Genomic DNA, 21,164 nt, shown 5'->3' on the forward strand with positions numbered 1-21,164 from the left:
GGGCCAGGAGTCGATTGGATTACTGGTTTGTGCCTCAGGGGGTGCAAGTGGTGGATGTAAGTCTGAGTCCATCTTGGTTTTCTGATCATGATGGGTTGCTGTGTGAGTTGGAGCTTGGGGTGCTGAGTTTTGGGAGGGATGTGTGGAGGATGGATGTGATGTTTTTGCAGAATGAGAAGTTTAGGGCACAGTTTCCGGCATGGTTTACAGAGTGGTTAAGCTGCAGGGGTGTTTTTCGTCTTTGGTGGACTGGTGGGAGTGCGTTAAAAAGAAGACTAGGGGGGGCGTGGCTATGCGCTAAGAAGGACGTGTATTTGTTGAGCTCCTTGCCGAATTTAGCAAAATAGGCATAAAAATACAGTCTTTTAACACAAAATAGCAACATAACACTCTTACAGTGTAATAATGTCACTTGCCGACTATTTTGGACAAACCCCTCTCGCCCAAAACCAAACAAAAGTGTCAAGAAAGAAGGTGAGCAAGATGGCGAATTCACTGGGAGAGACAGTACAGTTGAGACCAACCTAATCATAGAAAAAGTAACATCAAACATCGCCGAAATATTAGATTCAAAACTCGCAATGATTCGAGAACCTGTTGCTGCTATATCCACTAAAATGGACATAGTGATTAAAAGAATAGATGAAGTGGAACAGCAAGTTTCAGACCTGGAAGATGGCAGTATAACGGCAGGCAACAGGATACAGGCGCTTGAGACAGACCTGTGCAAGGCATTGGATCGACTTGAAGACTTCGAAAATAGAAGCCGGAGGAAAAATGTGAGAATCCTCGGCCTAAGAGAAAACATCGAAGGAAGCAACCCAGTTTGGTTTTTTGAGAGATGGATCCCTGAAACCCTTGGCATGGAAATGAAGGGGGACAAAATCAAGCTGGAACGTTGCCATCGCACGGGACTCTGGCGCAGGTCGGGGGAGGGCGGAATACCTGTACCCCGGGCCGTGCTGGTGAGGCTGCACAACTACCGGGATAAGCAGAAGGTAATGGAGGCGGCCAGGGCCAAGAAAGAAATCATTGTGGAGGGGAAAAGAGTCTCCATCTTTCAAGACTTCTTGGTCGAGGTGCAGAAAAAGAGGGCGGAAACAGCCGAAGTGAGAAGGAGCCTGCGTGATGCTGGACTGAGGTATTCGTTCCTGTATCCCGGGATCATTTAAGTGTTTGATGCCTCGGGGGGATCCACTACTCTTTCCAGCTTAAAAGAAGCAGAGAACGTCCTTAAAAATATTAAACAGCAATCCTCCACGTCTGAATAGAATGTGAGAGGTCCGCTGCTAAACGAGCAGCCTTGGCTTCTGTTTGTAGAACTGATCGAGCAGAGAACTGAGCAGTTATGCCTGCGCTTAGAACTTTTTCTGACGTTTTAAATGTTCTCTATTTTTAAGATTCTGTTATTAATGTTAATGTTGAGATATAGATGATACTGTTTTGTATAGAAATTTGAGACTGTGACAAATTATTTTGGCGAGGAGTAGACAGTTTTTGGTATAATAGTTGAACCCCCAATAACTGAGCGTACTTTATTGCTGACTGCCGCAGCTGCGTGACTAGCGGCAACCTTTAGTTTCACTTCTCTGTTAACTACGCAGAGAAGCTAAACAATTTTGTTGGACCTTTTCTTAGTTTAGTTTGCAGACTGAGTCTAGCAATCTTGTTCTAAGACTGCTCTTTCTGTCTTTATCACTGTTAATCAGAAGATTAACAAAGTTCCTTTGTTTCTTTTTTAAATACCTGACAAGGGCTGTTACCTCATGTACTGTGTGTGGTCACAAACAGAATTTTTGTTTTCTCTCTCCAAGACATCGTTTAATTTTTTCTTCTTCTCTTTTCTCTTTAAAATGTATGGAACGGGTACGTGCAGCTGCTCTATTTGCTATTCACTGTTATGTTGCATTATACTACAATTCAGCCACTGCGTTAACTAAAAAAACCATCATGAATAATGTTGAGATACGCACTTGGAATGTAAAAGGGGTGAATAGCGTAGTTAAAAGGAAAAAGATTCTGAACGTCCTGAAACGAGATAAGATTCAAATTGCATTTTTACAGGAAACTCGCTTGAATGACTTGGAACATTAAAAAATTAAAAGTGAATGGGTAGGTCAAGTTTATTACTCATCATTCTCCACCACAAAACGAGGCGTGGTTATTCTCATTCATAAGAATCTTCCATTTACAGTCAACTCAACTTGGATAATGAATAATGATAATGAAGGTAGAGTGGTAATAGTTAAAGGATTACTATATGGGGAAGAAGTGGTGATAGGATGTATATATGCCCCTAATGAACAAGACGAACAATTCTTTATTGATGTGTTTGGACAACTCACTATTATGGATTGTAACATTATCCTTGCAGGAGATTTTAATTTCCTAGGTTAGATAAGATGCCATCTGCTAATGTACCATCATCTAAAATCTCCAAAGTAGGGACAAATTTATGCAACGAAATAGATGTTATTGATATATGGAGATTCTTCAACCCAACTGTTAGGGGCTTCACATTTTACTCTTCACCGCATCAAACAGCTTCTTTTATTGACCACATCCTCCTATCCAGCCATATGGCCCATCTAGTAACAGATATAGGTATTGATCCAATTACTATATCAGATCATGCTGCTGTGACAATGAATATGTCCTCTCCACGACCAGTGGAGCGCTCTCTTGTATGGAGACTAAATCCATTTAATCTGCTGGATGATGAATTCAGAAAGTTCCTTAATGAACAAACAAAGCTGTATTTACACTGCAATGACATTGAAGAAACCGATCCTAGGGCAGTATGGGAGGCTTATAAAGCTTACATGAGAGTTATTATAATTTCTTATACCAGTAAAAAGAAAAAGGAACAAATCTCTTCGCAATTAGCACTTGAGAAAAAAAATCAAAATTGGAAGCAGAGTTTTACACTGCTAAATCTGAGAAAATTTTAATTGAAATTAAAGAAGCTTGGTCAAAACTTAATAACCTAGTGACAAAAGAGAGATGTTCTATATACAAGACAGCGTCTATTTGAAAAGGGCAATAAAGCAAACCACCTCCTTGCAAGATTGGCAAGGATGGCACCATCCAAAAATTTTATTTCTGCCATTAAAGATGAGAATGGCCAGCGAACACTGGAAAATAAGAAAATAAATGGCATCTTTAAGATGTTTTTTGAGAAATTGTATAGCTCAGAAACAGATAAAAAACTGCTTCAGGTGAGCACTTTTTTCAAAGGCATAGACATTCCTCAAGTCAGTGATACACAGAAGGAACTTCTGAATAAACCTATCTCCAGTAAAGAGATTAAAACAGCTATCATATCACTACAGTCAGGAAAGACACCAGGACCGGATGGCTACCCTGTAGAGTTTTTTAAAATAATGAAGGATCAGATCTGTGACATTTATCTCAAGGCCATCAATAAATCTATTAAAGAATCTTCCCTACCAGAATCTATGAATATTGCCAACATAACAGTTATTCACAAAAAAGGAAAAGATCCTGAACTATGTAGCTCACATAGACCCATAAGTTTACTGAATTTTGATATAAAAGTGATAGCTAAAATACTGGCAACACGCTTAGAGAGAATAATGACTAGCATTATTGACCCAGACCAGACAGGGTTTATTAAAGGAAGAAACTTATTTAATAATACCAGGAGATTGTTTAACATAATGCACCATCTTGACCAGCTACAGGTTTCAAGCCTCCTTGTGTTGATGGATGCGGAGAAAGCCTTTGATAGAGTGGAGTGGGAATATATGTTTGATGTTACGTGGAGATTTAATCTAGGTGAAGACTTTATCAAATTGACTAAGTTATTATACACCTAAAGCCACAATACAAACTAACGGTTTCATCTCCCCCCCATTCAGGCTGCACAGGGGCACACGGCAAGGGTGCCCTTTGTCACCCTTGCTATTCGCTATAGCAATTGAGCCAATGGCTATATATATAAAATGTAATCCTGAAATTATTACTGGTATAAAAATGTTCTCAACCGTATCAGGCTATAAGGTCAATTTCAGTAAATCTGAGATTATGCCTTTAGGGAACATGGGAAAAGGAGAACCCACCTATATTAAACCATTTCACTGGAATCCTAAGGGTATCACATACCTTGGGATTCAGGTGACCCCCAAAATCTCACATCTGTATTCTGTAAATATAAGACCTCTACTGATACACTTAAAGGACAACATGAGCCGGTGGACAAATTTACCAATATCTTTCCTGGGCAGAATTAACCTGGTAAAAATGATAATATTACCTAAACTTCTCTATCCTCTATCTATGATATTCACTCCCATGAAAAGCTAACATTAAGGATCTGAATAAAGCAATATCAACATTTGTATGGACAATAAAAAAAAAAATCAAATATAATACTTTGCAGTTACCCAGGGATTACGGTGGATGTGCATTGCCAAATCTGAAATACTATACCTGGGCAATACAAGCAAGAATCCTCCAGCAGTGGATTCGTGCACCGCTAGACTCCACCTGGGTGGATATGGAGGCTGAACACGGTAAACCAGCCTCTCTTGTAAACCTCTTAGGCAGGAAAATGACTAATGTACCCCCACTGGCTAAAAAGAACCCTTTAATAATAAATGTACTGAGAACATGGAGGAAGATAACTAAATTCTTTAGTTATTATCCCTCTCTTTATATGCTATCTTCACTTGTGGGTAACCCGGACCTACCTCCTGAAAAGAGGCTCCCACATTACTAATTGGTGTAGTGTGCTCTCACGAGGCACCAGTTCTGTAGGGGTTTGGGCATTTACTGGGATAATTATTAATTGTGGCAGTAAATCACAAAATGATTCTTTTAATGGCCTTAGAATCCAACCATGCGGTATAACTCAAACAACGCACACACACACAGGTACTGATACACAAGAATACATTTATTAATATATAAAATATGCATGTAAACCTAACAGATCTTATCATGAGGGTCATCAGAATACAAGAGATATATATTCAGTCAGTCACAAAGAGTTACACATATCAAGACATACGTTCGGTATATCATTAATTTAGACCGTTTCGTAATTGAACTTGGTTACAACTTCTACATTAGATAATGAAAACAAGTACATAATTCTTAGGAATTAAATTGATATCATCTGGTTGGGATAACAATTGAATTCTCGAGCTGTAATGCAGTGAAGTTGAATACTCATCCAATCTCTGGGGATCCAGATCTCCTGCAGGCACAAAGAAACAGTCGCAGGCTTGTTGCTGTCCAATCCGCTCTCTGGCTCCGTGCCAGGCTGTGCTGTGCGGCTTGCGACGGTGCGCTGCTCTCTTGAAGACTCACTAGTTAGTGTTGGCTTTAACTAGCAAAGTTTGTGCACAGGAGAAAAGATGACTGTGGGTCCCAGCAGGTCAGGAAGAAGATCGGTTCGTTCCTGATGATGCGCTAGTTCTGAATACTGATTCAGCTGTCCACAGTTCCTACCTGTTCACGAGGCTTGCTGCTGATGCTTACCTCGGGTGGATCCTTTGGTTACTCGTGGTAACCTCCGCTCTCGACTCTTAGAACAAAGCAAAGTTCTGGCTCTCGGCCCTAACCCTAACCCTGGCCGTTACGTGGTTGTCCAGGCTGAGTCTCAGGATGGTCAGAAGGTGCACTGCGAGAATGTCCTGCCCTTGGGAGCCTTTCTGCTCCTGGGCCGTCCTGCCCTGGAATTCTCCTCACAGCCTCTCTGTGTTGCCTGTTTTCACCTGGAGGAACTTCAGCTCGTTCATTGGCTGAAAGTTTCATGGGCATCAGAGACCCACGTGGGTTACTCGGCCCTACCAGTTCCTGATTGGCTGATGATGAGTAACCATGCCCTCTGACCTTGGGGTTGTAAACCACTTGGATGAGGCTCTCCCTTGGAATCTTGCAGACTTTCAGGCACCAATGGATGACCATTGATCATGATAGCCAGGCTTAGCTAAGTGCATCCCCGTTTGGGAGCTGTCCCTTATCAAAAGAAAACATCTTTAAATCAGCCTGCATGAATAGCTTCTCTGTGGTGCAGCTTCAGATGAAGAGAGAGATGGGGCCTCACTGGCAAGGGAGCAGAAAACTTAATTCCTGTATTTTAATAAGCCTCGCGGCTACATATCCCCCCTTTCTGAAGGTCATGAGGTCCTGAGATGTTGTTGTCTTCAAAACAAAACAGAGTTAAGTGATGTCCCTTGTCATTAGAACATTAACCTTAAATGTCCACATTACTCCTCGATAATTCATACAGGAACCAGCATTGGATGCAAACATTATGAACAACATCTGGAGTATGTATAAACAAGGTAGGAGACATTATCTCAGTCTAGTAATTACACATCAGGAAGTTCACTGTCAATATCTGATACCTCTGTAGGCAGACATTTGGGAAGAAGTAACTTCCTTTCTTTTGACATGCTAACTTTGACTCATTTGTGTTACCCGGAGTACATCTTGATATAAGAGTACATCGCCAGTCATGATCCAGCTATCCAGCAGCAGTGTTACACTAACACCGGTTCCTGTTCCCAGCCCCCCTGATGAACCACAACACCTGTGTTGGGCACCTGCCAGGGTGGTTTGGAGGTTTATTCCATTAAAGCAAACTAACTACCTGTACCCCTTCAGGGCTTACTGTTTCTTGGATTTCTATCCAATTCATTAGTGTGGCACCTGAAGGCATCCACGACCTCAAGTTTGGTCTTATATTGTCTGGTTCCAGACCGTACAGTGTTAAGTCACCAAGCTGTACTATGGCCTCCTTGGGAAACCAATTGATTAGGTAGCTGCATTGTGGTAGCTGTATCATGCCTGTCACAAGTCAGTGACAGGCATGCTGACCAACCATTTACTTCCCACCTGCTCTTCACGGGGTTCATTAACCTCCCTCTGCTCGTTAGTAGCTTTACACCCTTCATTGGTGAATCGTTTAGACACAGCCAATGGATAGCTTTGGTAGCCATACCCATCTCAAGATTTGGAACCGAATTCAATCTTGGATTGCCTTCTGGGTGAGCTATGAACGATGGGGTTAATGTCACATACTCCTCTACTGAGAAGAGTGGAATCAAGTGGGTTGGGAATTGTGCCATGGCTAGACCGGCTACAGTGGCACTAAGCTCCCTTAACAGGTCTTGTCTCAACATTCTGGCCTGTTCCACACAAGCGTTAACCCACTGTATAACACCGACAATCATGTCCACTGGTTGGGGAATAAGGTTTAACCCTGTTACATAGGAAGTTGCCTATAGGGTTTTCCCTAAGCTTTCCAACTTTTGCTGCTGTTGATACAGTCTGTCACTACCCTCTGGCATCTCTGACACCTGCCTTCTTGGGGCATTCAGGGTGAGAGTGCCAGTAGCAAACAAACCTACCAAGAATAGCAAATGCATAACAGTGGCGGCAACAATCAGTCCTCCCAAAAGGGCGGCTGATCCCAGTCATCTCCTTCTGAGTGACTGTTGCCTTTCTAAGCTGGCGCAGCATGTACATGGTGTCTTTCTCAGTATGCCATGTGGCATCTTGGGCACCAACATCCTGGAACTCTTGAGAGATCTGATGCAGCTGCTGATGCTGCTCCTCCTTTTCCAGGGCATCTGCTTTTAAGATTTGTTCATGCCTGTGCTCTAGGAACCCCGCTGGGGGTGGTGCAGCGTTGGAGCATGCCTGACCTTTGGCTGAGTGGTCATCTGGAGCACCTGAGTGATCTGGGACTGTTACCCCATTCTCACTGTTCAGGTCCACTCTGCACACTTCCTGATTGAGGAATCCCTCTAACGGCATGTTTACAATCGTTTGCTGGGCGTGGGTGTAGCACACCTGCTCGCTCCCCCCTTCCCTCGCAAGGGGTTCAGGGAGCTGCCCCAGCACTAGGGTAAGACATCTACCATGGCAGTCTTGAGGTAAAAGCTTCTTGCTTTTCCTCTGTGTTTTACTGCCTGCTCTGCGACTTCAGGGGTGGAGTCAGCACTCGCTTGGGAGTGGCTGACCTCATCCAGGCAGGAACCCTTCCGCTCAATCAGATAGACTGAGGGAGGGAGAGGGGGCAGGTCTCCGCCTCCTCCAGTGGAGAGTATCAGCTCATTCACGCTTCCGGCAGCCTTGGGGAGCGGTTGTCTCTGTCCTAATAAAGCTTGTTCAAGCCTGGGCAGGCGGGCAGCTATTGAGCCCTTTTGTTCAGCCTTCTCTAGCCCTTTCCCTCCCCCGGTGTTCTCTTGGCTCTTAGGACGCTGGGTGCGGTCCTGTGTGCCTGCTTTGGAACAGGCCTTAGCCGGCTCAGGAGCTTGTGCTCCTTCGAGCAGGAGGGAATTAACCCTGCTGGCTCTGGTGGCGAACACAGTCGCTTTAACAGCTTTTTGCTCAGAGCGACTTTGGACATAATATTCCCAGGCTTTTTGTACGAATCTGTTAATATCAGTCATTTTCGTGGTCTGTGCATCTGTAAGCATTAAGATCATCTTTCTGACTGACGGGTGGAGATTTGCAATGAATAAACCCTTGAAAAGTGTGTTCTCTTTGCAACCCTCATCATTTCGCCTTGCAAAATAAGTTTGTCTAAGTCTCTCGTAATATTCGCGAGGGGACTCTGCTCTCTCATGCTTAATGTTAAGGGAGGCAGCTACGGCAGCAGCCAGGTCTATAAACGCACTGTATTCTTGGATAAGTGCTTGACACAGCTCCTCAAAGTTATTACAGACTTTCTTCATCTGCCTAGCCATCCACTCATGTACAGCTCTGCTGGTAGTTTTCCTGACACTTTCTCCTGTTCTGTGGCGTTTGGCATGAACTGTAGGGTATATCTGAGATCTTGAATATAACTCTTGATATTATTCTCTGACACTGCAGGGTCAAATCTCTCTATGTCCTTCGCTAGCTCTCTCAGAGAATGGAGGTTAATTCTTCTAGCTTCTCCACTGACAGAGATATGGCAAAGATCGTGGTCTGGGGGCTCACGCCTTAATTGATTCGGCTCTCTACCCTGCACTGACCCAGTTACAGATCCCGTCCGGGAGAGCTCTCGCGCAGGCGGAACCTTTTTCTCCTGGCTAACCGAGCGCTCCTGACTGCTTGGCAGTGAGGAACGCCTATGTTGTGGCCGCTGTGCTGCACACAACAAGTCCTTGCTCATTTTATGGTTACATTCGTATAAACTCCCGTAGTCAGACCTGTCGCTGCTAGAGAGCGTGCTTAATAGCGACTCGAATTCAGACCTTTTAGCACCCATCGGTAAACTTAAATATTATTACTTTGAAGTATGAAATCACAGTTCTACCACAGAAAACCACAAGATCAAATATGCAATCAACCCGGTAGATCGCAAAAGATCACAAAACAATCAAGCACTGCTTAAAGAGGCAAGGGAAACTTTTCTTTCTTTCGGCTTTCAGCACACTGTATTGTCGTGATGAAACCCGGTGCATTTTCTTTGAGTTATTCTGCTTGGTTGACTCATTTCAGTCTTACCAGGCCCACCCAGGGATGCCAAATTATGTAGTGTGCTCTCACGAGGCACCAGTTCTGTAGGGGTTTGGGCATTTACTGGGAGAATTATTAATTGTGGCAGTAAATCACAAAATGATTCTTTTAATGGCCTTAGAATCCAACCATGCGGTATAACTCAAACAACGCACACACACACAGGTACTGATACACAAGAACACATTTATTAATACATAAAATATGCATGTAAACCTAACAGATCTTATCATGAGGGTCATCAGAATACAAGAGATATATATTCAGTCAGTCTCAAAGAGTTACACATATCAAGACATACGTTCGGTATATCATTAATTTAGACCGTTTCGTAATTGAACTTGGTTACAACTTCTACATTAGATAATGAAAACAAGTACTTAATTCTTAGGAATTAAATTGATATCATCTGGTTGGGATAACAATTGAATTATCGAGCTGTAATGCAGTGAAGTTGAATACTCATCCAATCTCTGGGGATCCAGATCTCCTGCAGGCACAAAGAAACAGTCGCAGGCTTGTTGCTGTCCAATCCGCGCTCTCTGGCTCCGTGCCAGGCTGTGCTGTGCGGCTTGCGACGGTGCGCTGCTCTCTTGAAGACTCACTAGTTAGTGTTGGCTTTAACTAGCAAAGTTTGTGCACAGGAGAAAAGATGACTGTGGGTCCCAGCAGGTCAGGAAGAAGATCGGTTCGTTCCTGATGATGCGCTAGTTCTGAATACTGATTCAGCTGTCCACAGTTCCTACCTGTTCACGATGGCTTGCTGCTGATGCTTTCCTCGGGTGGATCCTTTGGTTACTCGTGGTAACCTCCGCTCTCGACTCTTAGAACAAAGGAAAGTTCTGGCACTCGGACACGCTGGCCGTTATGTGGTTGTCCAGGCTGAGTCTCAGGATGGTCAGGAGGCACACTGCGAGAATGTCCTGCCCTTGGGAGCCTTTCTGCTTCTGGGCCGTCCTGCCCTGGAATTCTCTAGCACCCCTGGAATTCTCCTCACAGCCTCTCTGTGTTGCCTGTTTTTACCTGGAGGAACTTCAGCTCATTCATTGGCTGAAAGTTTCATGGACATCAGAGACCCACGTGGGTTACTCGGCCCTACCAGTTCCTGATTGGCTGATGATGAGTAACCATGCCCTCTGACCTTGGGGTTGTAAACCACTTGGATGAGGCTCTCCCTTGGAATCTTGCAGACTTTCAGGCACCAATGGATGACCATTGATCATGATAGCCAGGCTTAGCTAAGTGCATCCCCATTTGGGAGCTGTCCCTTATGAAAAGTATACATCTTTAAATCAGCCTGCATGAATAGCTTCTCTGTGGCTGCACCACAGAGATGAAGAAAGAGATGGGGCCTCACTGGCAAGGGAGCAGAAAACTTAATTCCTGTATTTTTATAAGCCTCACCGCTACATTGGCAAACAGCAGGTAAACATATAATTTTTTAGTTATTTGAAGGGGGGGGCATTTAAATCTTTTGAGTGTCTTCAAGAAAATATAATATACCAACAAGAGACTTCTTTAAATATCTTCAGATCAGGCATTATGTGAATACCAAGAATGGTGGTCTTGACTTATTCAGCAGCTCGCACACACTAGAAAAAATCTTTCTAAAGAACAGGAACTCAAAGAAATTTCTCTCCACGTTTTACACTTTCTTGTCTAGGCATGAGGTAGACTTCCAAAAATCTTAACAGACAATCTGGAGCCAGGAACTGAGGTGCTGTATAGATGATAACACTTGTAAAACTATTCTTTCATTGCCTTCAACAATCTCCGTCTGTAACCAGTATAAAGAAATGCAGTACAGGTTGTTACATAGAGCATATATATCTCCACAGAGCTATAGCGAATTTAGCACAGGCACATCACCTAACTGCCCTAAATGTAAAACCCAGGTTGGAACACTGTTGTACTGTCTATGGGAATGTACATATGTCCAGAGGTTCTGGTGGGAGGTATGTAAAAAAATATCTTTGATCTGTGTAATACAGTTAGATCCTCATCCTCTCACATGCATTTTGGGAGTCTTGTCTGTTCTGCTGCTGAACCATAGAGAAGTAGTCCAGCCTGCCCTGATGCTTGCAAGAAAGGCAATCATGACCAGGTGGGTGGGTGACGAGCCTCCCTCTCTAGCTCTCTGGGAATTACTAATAAGAGACTTGATCTCTTTGGAAAAGTTAAGATTCATCCTAAAAGGTGAGCTGAACCATTTTAAAGACCTGTGGGATAAGCCTTTGAGAGCATTAGATTTAAAAGAGGAGCTCAGTATATATTCCTAAGCCATTATATATAACTACGCTATAATCTTTATGCCTTTAAATGGTAAACTCTGATATAACTGTGACTGTACCTGTTTTTGTTTTTATTTTGGTTTTTTTGTCTTTTTTCCTGCTTTCCCCTTTCGCTCTTATTTTTTTCCCTTAACTCCATTCTCCATTTCTTTTTCTTACATTCATTCTTATTCTCTTAAAAAGTAAAAGTTTAAGTATTTATGTCTCTACTGTGATATTTAATAAACAAAATTGGAAAAAAAGGAAGACAAGGGTGTTAGGGATTTTTGTAAGGGTGTTATGAAGAGGGATATGAAAGAGGTGGTGGAGGTCATGAGAAGGGTTGAGATTTTGTATGCCAAAGAGAGTGCAGGGCTCGCCAGAGATCTCCCTTCGAAGGAAGAGCTCGACGGTTCCTGGTACGAAGGTGCCAAGAGTTTATTGAGCAAAATGAGAAGTGCTGCACCATTTTCTTACAGCAGGTAAGGGTGAGACAGAGGGGGACGGTGATCTGGGCACTGTGTACGGCATTGTTGTGAAGAAGAGTGCAGAGATGGTGTGCAACAGATTTTTATCCCGATTTGTTAGAGGAAAAGAAGGTTGATGGAGGGATGGGGGATTTTGTCCTGAGTTTCTTGGATAAACGACTGACCAGTAGTGGGAAGGAGGATCTGGAGCGTCCTTTCACTCTGGAGGAATTGGAAGGTGCTGTTATATTCTTCAAGGATGGGAAAGTCCTGGGGTGGATGGGCTTCCTAAGGATCTGGAACCCCTGGCATCCAGCGGTGCACGGGCTGTGTTTGCCAGGGAGTGGAGGGGAGGTGGTCAAAATTTCACAATATGCGGATGATGCCACCTTGTTCTTGACATCTGAGGGTGGTGTGAGGTAGGCTTTATACAGGTTTGAGCAGTTTGCAGGGGCTTCAGGGTCCAAACTCAATGTGCAGAAGTCTGTGGCGATGGAGTGTGGCGGGTGGCACACAGTGTGGACAGTGCCTGGGGGGCTGCAGGTAGCCGAGGATGGGGTGAAGATTTTAGGGGTTGTTTTCCGGAGAGAAGGGAATGAGCTGCATAATTGGAATTTGATTTTTGTGCGAGTAAGAGTCAAGTTTGGGTTGTGGAAGACACGGTGGTTATCCTTTGTGGGGAAGGTGGTTGTGTTGAAGGCTGATGTACTGCCGGCCTTGTATCTGGCTTATGTGTATCCACTGCCTAAGACATTCAGGAGACTGCTGACCCGGATGGTTTTTGAGTTTATGTGGAGAGGGAAGTATGAATACATTCAGAGGGATATTATGTACATGGATGTTAGTGAGGGAGGGAGGGGGTTCCAAATTTGCTCCTGAACTAGATTGTAGTTTCTTTTCAGGGCTGTGTAAAGTCCTTGGTGGTGGGGTTGAGGGGCGGTTTAAGAGTTTTGTGTGTTTGTGGTTTGAGGCATGTATGAGGTCTGTTGTTCCATGTACAGTGGGTTTTTGGGTTGGTTGTTTGTAAGTCTAATAAAACAGGTGGTGTGGGATTCAAGAGACGAGCTAGCCAAGCTGAATGTTGTGCGGTCTGTGAAACAGGTGGTGGAGAAGGTTAAGGGGATGGTGCGAGGGAGGGTTCTAAGGGATGTTTGGAGGTGGGGTTACTTTGCTGCAAAGGAAAAATGGAAGAATCTTTTGATTTGTGATTTCATTTATTGATTGTTGAATTGTGAAAATGTTATTTGCCCTTGAGACTGTATGGTGAGGTGTGACCGACGTGATGATTTTGCTGTGTTTTGAATAAAACTTTTGTAAAAAAAAAAATATGTTCTTATCTTCTTCGGGCCCTGGAAGGACAGAATGACGGCGCCGGAGGGTGTCGAGCTCTGCTCAGAGCTCCTCAAAATACTGGGCGTTTCCTTGTAGAACCAGAACAATGAGACCAGCAACTGGACCGAGAGGATCGCCAAGGTGAACGCGAAGCTGGGTCTGTGGAAAACGCGGTCGCTGTCCTACACAGGGAAAGTGATGGTGTTGAAAGCAGACATCCTGCCGGCTTTGGTTCACCTGGTGGTGGTGTACCCGCTGCCGGCCAGACTCAGATGAGCGCTGCAAGGGATGATCTTCGGCTTCGTCTGGGGCGGCAGGTACGAGTACATCACAAGGAACCGGATGTGCCAGCTAGTTGAGGAAGGGGGTAGAGATGTTCCACATTTCCCCCTGAAACTCAACTGCATCTTTTTCTGCAACCTCTGTCGAGCACTGCAAGAGCCCATTGGCCACAAGTACCAGTACTTTGTCACTGTGGCTCTCCATCCCGATGAGGCACTTGGTCCAGTGGTCAAACACTGGGCCCAAGACAGAGAGGCAACCGGAATTCTACACCCACGCTGTCAAGTGGAGCAGGAGGTACGAGGCCACGAGACAGCCAGAGCTCTGCACCAACCACAGAGCCCTGTACAAAGAGGTGAGGGGGCATCTGGTCGCAGATGAAAGGCTGCAGGTTCCCACACAAGTCTGGGAAAGGATGCAGCCAAAAGAACTGGACAACCAACTGAAGGACCTCAACTGGATGGCCGTACACAAGAGACTGGCAACCCGACAGGTCCTCTACCAACACTCGATCACCAGGAATCCGCATTGCCCCCGGGACACGTGTTTCGTCAAGGAGACTCAAGAGCACGCATTCTGGAGCTGACCTTTCGCCAAAGCGGTGTGGGGCAGAATGGACAACATTATGCAACTCCTGGGAACGGGTGCGGTGCTCAGTTACCAGTACATTCTGCTGGGGCTGGCACCTACCGGATTGGACAAGGGGACACAGTTCCTACTCTGGCTACTACTGTCCCTTACAAAAAAGGCCTGTGGGATGCAAGGAACACTCTCATCTGGCACAACAGAGTGGGGAGCAAGGGAGCTGGAGGAGAGGATCCTGGCGAACCTCAGAAGGAGGATGAAGTCCTGGAAAGGACATTGGGCCCTGTACAAGCAAGTGATAGGGCTTGGAGGGACTCTTTAATTGCACAAATCCCTCCCCGTCATCCACTTGCATAGATTGATAACGGACAATCACCGCTGTTCAAAAAGTTTTTTTACTGCATGGTATGTTTATTATTTGTGAGAATATTTCCTTTTTTTGAGTTGAAGTATGGAAATAAGCTATATTTTGTTCTTATCAGTTTAATATCTTGATACGTCCCCCATCGGAGGACTACATATTAAACTGTTTTTGGAACAGGGAACTGGATCAGGAGCTTGCTCCATCCTCTCCACACATCGGCCCGGTATTGCAGCACCTCCGGGAACGGTGCACTACCTTCTCTCAGCGGTGAAAAGACAGACATAGCCAGCAAGCAAGCGAGGTGAACTGGAGCTCCTTCTTCTCGAGTCTCATCTCTTGTCCATCTGTGTCTCTCTGTCCCTGTCTCTGTCTCCTTTCCCATCCTCCCTCTGTGCAGTTTCTCACTCTGGACTTTCTTGGCAAGCAGGCAGGCCCCCTTTTCAGCTCCCATGATCAAACTTGTGGAGTAAAAGAGTATATGCTACTTTGGAATTTACACCTGATCAGAGATACTATAAGTTGGGTCAAAGATAGGCACTTACCACTAATTTTAATAATTTAGACCAGGAGAAAGCTTTTGATCGTGTCAATCACAGTTTTTTATGGCAAGTTTTAGAAAGATTTGGTTTCGGGGGAAAATTTATTGGTTGGCTGTGGCAATTGTATATCAATGATGGAACTGGAGTCAACATCGATGGGTTTTTAGGAGAGACGATTGCTATCAAGAAGGGAGTAAGGCAAGAGTGCCCTCTGTCATCCTTACTATACATAATCTGCCTAGAACCAATGTAAAAATAATAAGGTCACATAAAGAAATAACAGGTGTAGCGGCGAGGCTTAATAATAAGAAAGAATTAAGTGTTCTGGGCTTTCCCAAATGAGGCCCCATTTCTCTGTTCATCTCTGTGGTGCAGCCACAGAGAAACTATTCATGAAGGCTGATTTAAGGTTTCCTTTGATAAGGTTTCGTAGGACAGCTCCCAAAGGGGGATGCACTTAGCTAAGCCTGGCTATCATGAACAATGGTCATCCATTGGCGCCTATCTGTCTAGGGAGTGCCAGATGGACATCTGGACTGCATTCCTAAGTGTCAGGAGTAAGTGACTCATATCTCACCTTGATCAACCAATCAGGGACTGGTAGGGCCGAGTAACCCACGTGGGACTCTGATGCCCATGGAACTTTCAGCCAATCAACGAGCTGAAGTTCCTCCAGGTAAAAACAGGCAACACAGAGAGCCTGAGAGATTCAGTAGATTCAGTGGAGAATTCTGTGGACTTTTCTAAAGGGAATTCAAAGGAGAATTCCAGGGCAGGACGGCCCAGGAGCAGAAGGCTCCCAAGGGCAGGACATTCTCGCAGCGCGCCTCCTGACCATCCTCAGAGACCATCCTCAGAGACTCAGCCCTGACAACCACGGAATGGCCAGTGTGTCCGAGTGCCAGAACTTTCCTTTGTTCTAAGAGTCTAGAGCGGAGGTTGCCAGAGAGTAACCAGAGGATCCACCCGAGGTTAGCACCAGCAGCAAGCCTCGTGAACAGGTCAGAACTGTGGACAGCTGAATCACTATTCAGAACTAGCTCTTCATCAGGAACGAACCGGTCCTCTTCCTGACTTGCTGGGACCCACAGTCATCTTTTCTCCTGTGCGCAAACTTTGCTAGTTAAAGCCAACACTAACTAGCCGGTCAGTGAGCATCTGCAGCGCACCGTCGCAAGCCGCACAGCACAGCCTGGCACCGAGCCAGAGAGCGCGGATTGGACAGCAACAGCCTGCAACTGTTTCTTTGAGTCCGCAGGAGATCTGAATCACCAGAGATTGGATGAGTATTCAACTTCACTGCATTACTGCTCGAGAATTCAATTGTTATCCCAACCAGTTGATATCAATTTAATTCCTAAGAGTTATGTACTTGTTTTGAGTATCTAATGTAGAAGTTATAACTAAGTTTATGAAACGGTCTTAATGAATGATATACTGAACGTATGTCCTCTTGATATGTGTAACACTTTGTAACTGACTGAATATATATCTTTTGTATTCTGATAACGCTCTCGATAAGATCTGTTAGGTTTATTTGCATATTCTATGTATTAATAAATGTATCCTCGTGTATTAGTACTGTGTGTGTGCGTTGTTTGAGTTATATCGCATGGTTGGATTCTAAAGCCATCAAAAGAATCAATTTTGTGATTTACTGCTACAATTAATAATTGTCCCAGTAAATGCCCAAATATATATTGATTATATATATATTGATTCCTGGCAGTAGGGACCAGTAAGCTTAACTTGCGGCTTACGCAGGCGACAGTCTTGCTATTAGACTCAGACAGGGGAGTGATGAGGACACTTGAGATCAATGAACATTTCGGAGAAGCATCGGGTTCGAGGCTCAACATCGGGAAAAGCAAAATAAAATATTTTGGCACATGGAGAAACAGGAAAGAGACACTGGGTGGATTAAAGTTAGTATCTGGACCTATTAAAGCTTTGGGGGTAAGTTTTGAAATGCATGGGTCAGCACGGTTAAATTGGACAGTAAAACTAAGATTTCTGAAAATAAAACTGGGTCGCTGGAAAAGTATACAACTGTCATATACAGGAAAGATAGCAGTAGTTAAAACAGACATCTTGTCCACTCATCTTTTTAGCGTACATTTTCCCTCTGCCTCTGACATTCAGGAAAGAGGTTGTCAGAATAGTTTTTAATTTTATCTGGAACAACAAATATGAATACATACAAAGGGCAGACAGGACAATAGAAGAGGGAGGGAGGAGTGTTCCCAACATCCCCCTGAAACTGGACATAATTTTCGTTTCTGTTTTGTGTAAAGCTTGAATATTGTATCGAACCTAGACCCAAAAGCGGAAGCACTGCCGTGGCATTACGAACATGCTAGGAAATGGTTTAAACAACATCCAGAAGGGAAAGATGAGTCAGTCAACACCACAGAACCCTGTATAACACAACGTTTCAGCCGTGGAGCCTTCTTCAGGTGTGGAAGAAGAAGGCTGAAGAAGGCTCCACAGCCGAAACATTGTTTTCTTTCTTCTTTTTTTCAGCATGATATAAACTTACTTGTTCCTTTGATTATATTTTTGTATCAAATGTATAGGAGAATTTACGGTAACTAGCGGTATTTACCGGTAACTCACGGTATTTACCGGTAGCTTGCGGTAGACTGCGTACAGCGTACCGGAAAATAATGCGGTATCGCCCGCGCATTTGCTGTGTGTTGCAGCAGAGGGACTCCCTGCAGCTGAAAGGGGCAGAGTAACTTGCATGCCCTCTAGTACAGTTTACACATGCACGACTTTAAAAGCTAGCAAGACAGGTTTCGATTCACATTAGCTGGCGAGCCTTGTTAAAAAAACTAATGATAATGTAACATGCCACTGTTCATGAACAAAGTTATACTGAGATTTCCTAAGATACGCGATTAAAAAATAAATAAATAAAAATTTGAATCTCCTGCGGAACACATTCTATAAGAATCAGTGGTTTTACAGTATATATCGCCTTTAAAGGTGGCTTCTCAAAACGCTTTACGGGATAAAAACAACCAGAACAGCAGCAACAACAATATTGTATTTCATTGCACTTTGAAAACCAAGTAATAACTTAACTACAGATGCAGCCATTCAAAATGGGTGAGGTATTTCGCGGCATACCGCGACACTCCCACCGGGGTATCACGCGGTATCACGTGTGTCACATGACTAACTATCCGGCATCGCCTTGTAAAACCGCCAGGGGGAGCTTAACCTCTCATGTACAGCATTCGAGCCTTTAATTTTGAACTGTGTATTACAGCATGTTAATCATCAGTCATTCAAATGTTGGTATATTTTATGAAAGCAAGATTGCTCAGTTGGACAAAAGTACACAACCTACCTTTATCAGAAATATTTATGCATCAAAGCCTTTACTGAAGATATTACTAATAGTATTAATAATGGATGACTTTGGACAAGCTGTATACTCAAAGTATAATTTCTTTAGCACATTTGTACAAGCACTTGGAATCTGTCCAAGCCATACTTTGTCAGGCATTTTGTTTTACTTCAACGGGCATAAAAACGTCCTTGCTTTTAACAGGGCGTTTAATAATTTCTAACTACGAAAATGATTTAAAATGCGACACCTATTATGAAAAGAAAAAAATACACACCAGTATTCCATTTCTCGCTAAACATTGTAAGCTTCGAAGTCTTTAACTAACGTGATACCGGAGTCAATTTTCAACATAAAGCATTACACAAAATCAATACCTCAACACTCCATACTCAACAACGATAATTCACAAACAGCCAGAACATGTAACTACACATTCCCAAACATACCTAATTTCCATAGCCCCGCCCCTTAGCCCCTTGCAAAACCAACATCCCTCCCCTGTTCTCTCTCTCCCCTGGCGGTTGTAATTGTTTTTATTTTCAAATAAATTTTAGCAAAGTCATGTATTTTAAAAATTTTAATATTTTTTAATATTTTTATATTTATGTCTTTATTTAGTGGCTTCATTAGTGACAAAGGCTAAACTTTCTTGGAAAAATGTCTTTTATGTAAACCATGTTTGCTATTAATTCATTCAGGGCTAAAATATGTTCATTGTCTTCTAATGAAAGAAGGGTTCCTTTCGCCGTAGTCGGGAGCCTAGCCTTTAACTAGTAAGTACTGTATTTACTGGGTTTTTGAGGGGGGGGGGGTGTCTTTCGCTGGAAATCTCGCCTCCTACTTTGAAAATACCTGTGAAACCGGTTCAATTCGTCACAGCCAGCACTCCTGAGAGTTGGGTTGTACTTGCAGTGTATACAGTACACGCGTTATGCTCTTCGTTAATGTCTGTGAAGTTTTATTTAATCTCTGAGCCATACTGATTCTTCTGGAAGCCAGTTTCCGCCAGGGAGTAAAAAAAAAAACACACTATGGTATTCTCTCCAATGCAGTGCAGTTAAAAACATACCTCTGATGCTGCTCCTAAATGAATATCGTTTATGACCATCAGAAGCTTTATGCTCCTTTTCTTTTTTCCAGTGGATTGAACAGGGAGAGGCATTTCATGATGTACTTTTCACTGATGAAACAACAGTGGCTCTGGAACAGTTTTCAACCAAGTCGTTTTATAAAAAGGGGAGATATGTACACGTTACTGAAGCTAAAAGTTTAGCCTTTGCCACTAATGTAAACACTAAATAAAGACATATAGAAATCCCTACGTTACAGACTGTATATGGCTGGTATTGGTAGTTTAAAGAAAAAATACACACCAGTATTCCACTTTCTCCCTAAACATTTTAAGCATCAGAGTCTTACATGTGGTTATTTCGAAAATGTTTGTACGTGCTCCTTCTTAACATGTTACTGTTTACTGTTACTGACCATATTAAGTTTAAGTGCCTGTGGGCACTTTTCCTGTCCGTGGGGGGTGGACCGTCTTTCATTAGAAGGTTAGTCTGTTCTACTCTGAGAATGTAGAGGGGGTGGAAAGTGCCCGCGGTCATTTAATTAGTATTAAAATCTTAGTTATCTTTCTAGTTCACAGGTTTGCATGCATAATTTAATTTTGAAAGCCACTGAGACATCAGGTACTAATGTTGTATTTATGAAAAAGAAACAAAACAAAAAACATACTAACAACTGTGCCATCCTACTCCTTAGTTAATACATTTTATTATTCATAAACAGTTAACATTGTTAGCAAAATATTTTGAATTATATTTAACCCTATTTTTTCTTTAGTTTTGTATTTAACTTATTATATGATAGTCAGACTTAATGTATATTAATGTATATTTGAACAATGAAAATATATTTTTACAAGATTTTACATTAAGCACTTAAAATGAATATGGTTAATAATAGTAAACTGTAACATGCTGTAACAAGATTGGTTAAACTGCGAAGAAAATCCTTTCAGAGAAAATGTTTCAGGTGTGAAGAACAAACCTGTTCCCACACACCCTGCCCCCACTACCATTAGAATATACACAAACATTTTAGCGTTTCATTCTGAGCAGAAGACCCTCACACCTGAAGAGTGCTGGCTGTGACGAATTAAACCGGTTTTACAGGTTTCAATCACAGATTGGGACTCAGTAAAGTAACACACAGCGCCACTGGATTTGATAATACTGTACCTAACCAAAATCCGCAATATGGAAACAGAACCTGTGTAATTGTTGATAGATGATGTACTCGTAACATTTTTTCAAGACGAACTACAACATTTAAAAAATGACTTGTATGTACTTGATATCTCTAATCAATCCATGGGTTCCAGCACAAAACGAAACTAAAACGCATACCGTTTCGCGCTTCTTATTAGTTGCTCAAAAGTAATTTGACCGTATGAAATGCATAATATAAACCTAGAAACAT

At 43.1% G+C, this 21,164-nt stretch overlaps 1 long non-coding RNA gene and 1 other non-coding gene across 2 annotated transcripts in view; one reads left to right on the plus strand and one right to left on the minus strand.

The window, feature by feature from the left end:
- Nucleotides 1–9,575: 9,575 nt before the first annotated feature.
- LOC148647726 (uncharacterized) overlaps nt 9,576–21,164 on the minus strand; it is a 188,666-nt gene continuing 177,077 nt past the window's right edge. The window contains exon 2 of the long non-coding RNA XR_015926682.1: nt 9,576–9,973. This is a non-coding gene — a long non-coding RNA (uncharacterized LOC148647726). The remainder of the gene's footprint in view (nt 9,974–21,164) is intronic.
- LOC148647727 (U2 spliceosomal RNA) lies at nt 14,849–15,040 on the plus strand. The gene has a single exon (XR_015927176.1). It is a non-coding gene; the product is annotated as a U2 spliceosomal RNA (small nuclear RNA).

Source organism: Lepisosteus platostomus, chromosome 15 (assembly GCF_059453375.1).
Source record: "Lepisosteus platostomus isolate fLepPlt1 chromosome 15, fLepPlt1.hap1, whole genome shotgun sequence".
In the NCBI taxonomy this organism is placed as follows: domain Eukaryota; kingdom Metazoa; phylum Chordata; class Actinopteri; order Semionotiformes; family Lepisosteidae; genus Lepisosteus; species Lepisosteus platostomus.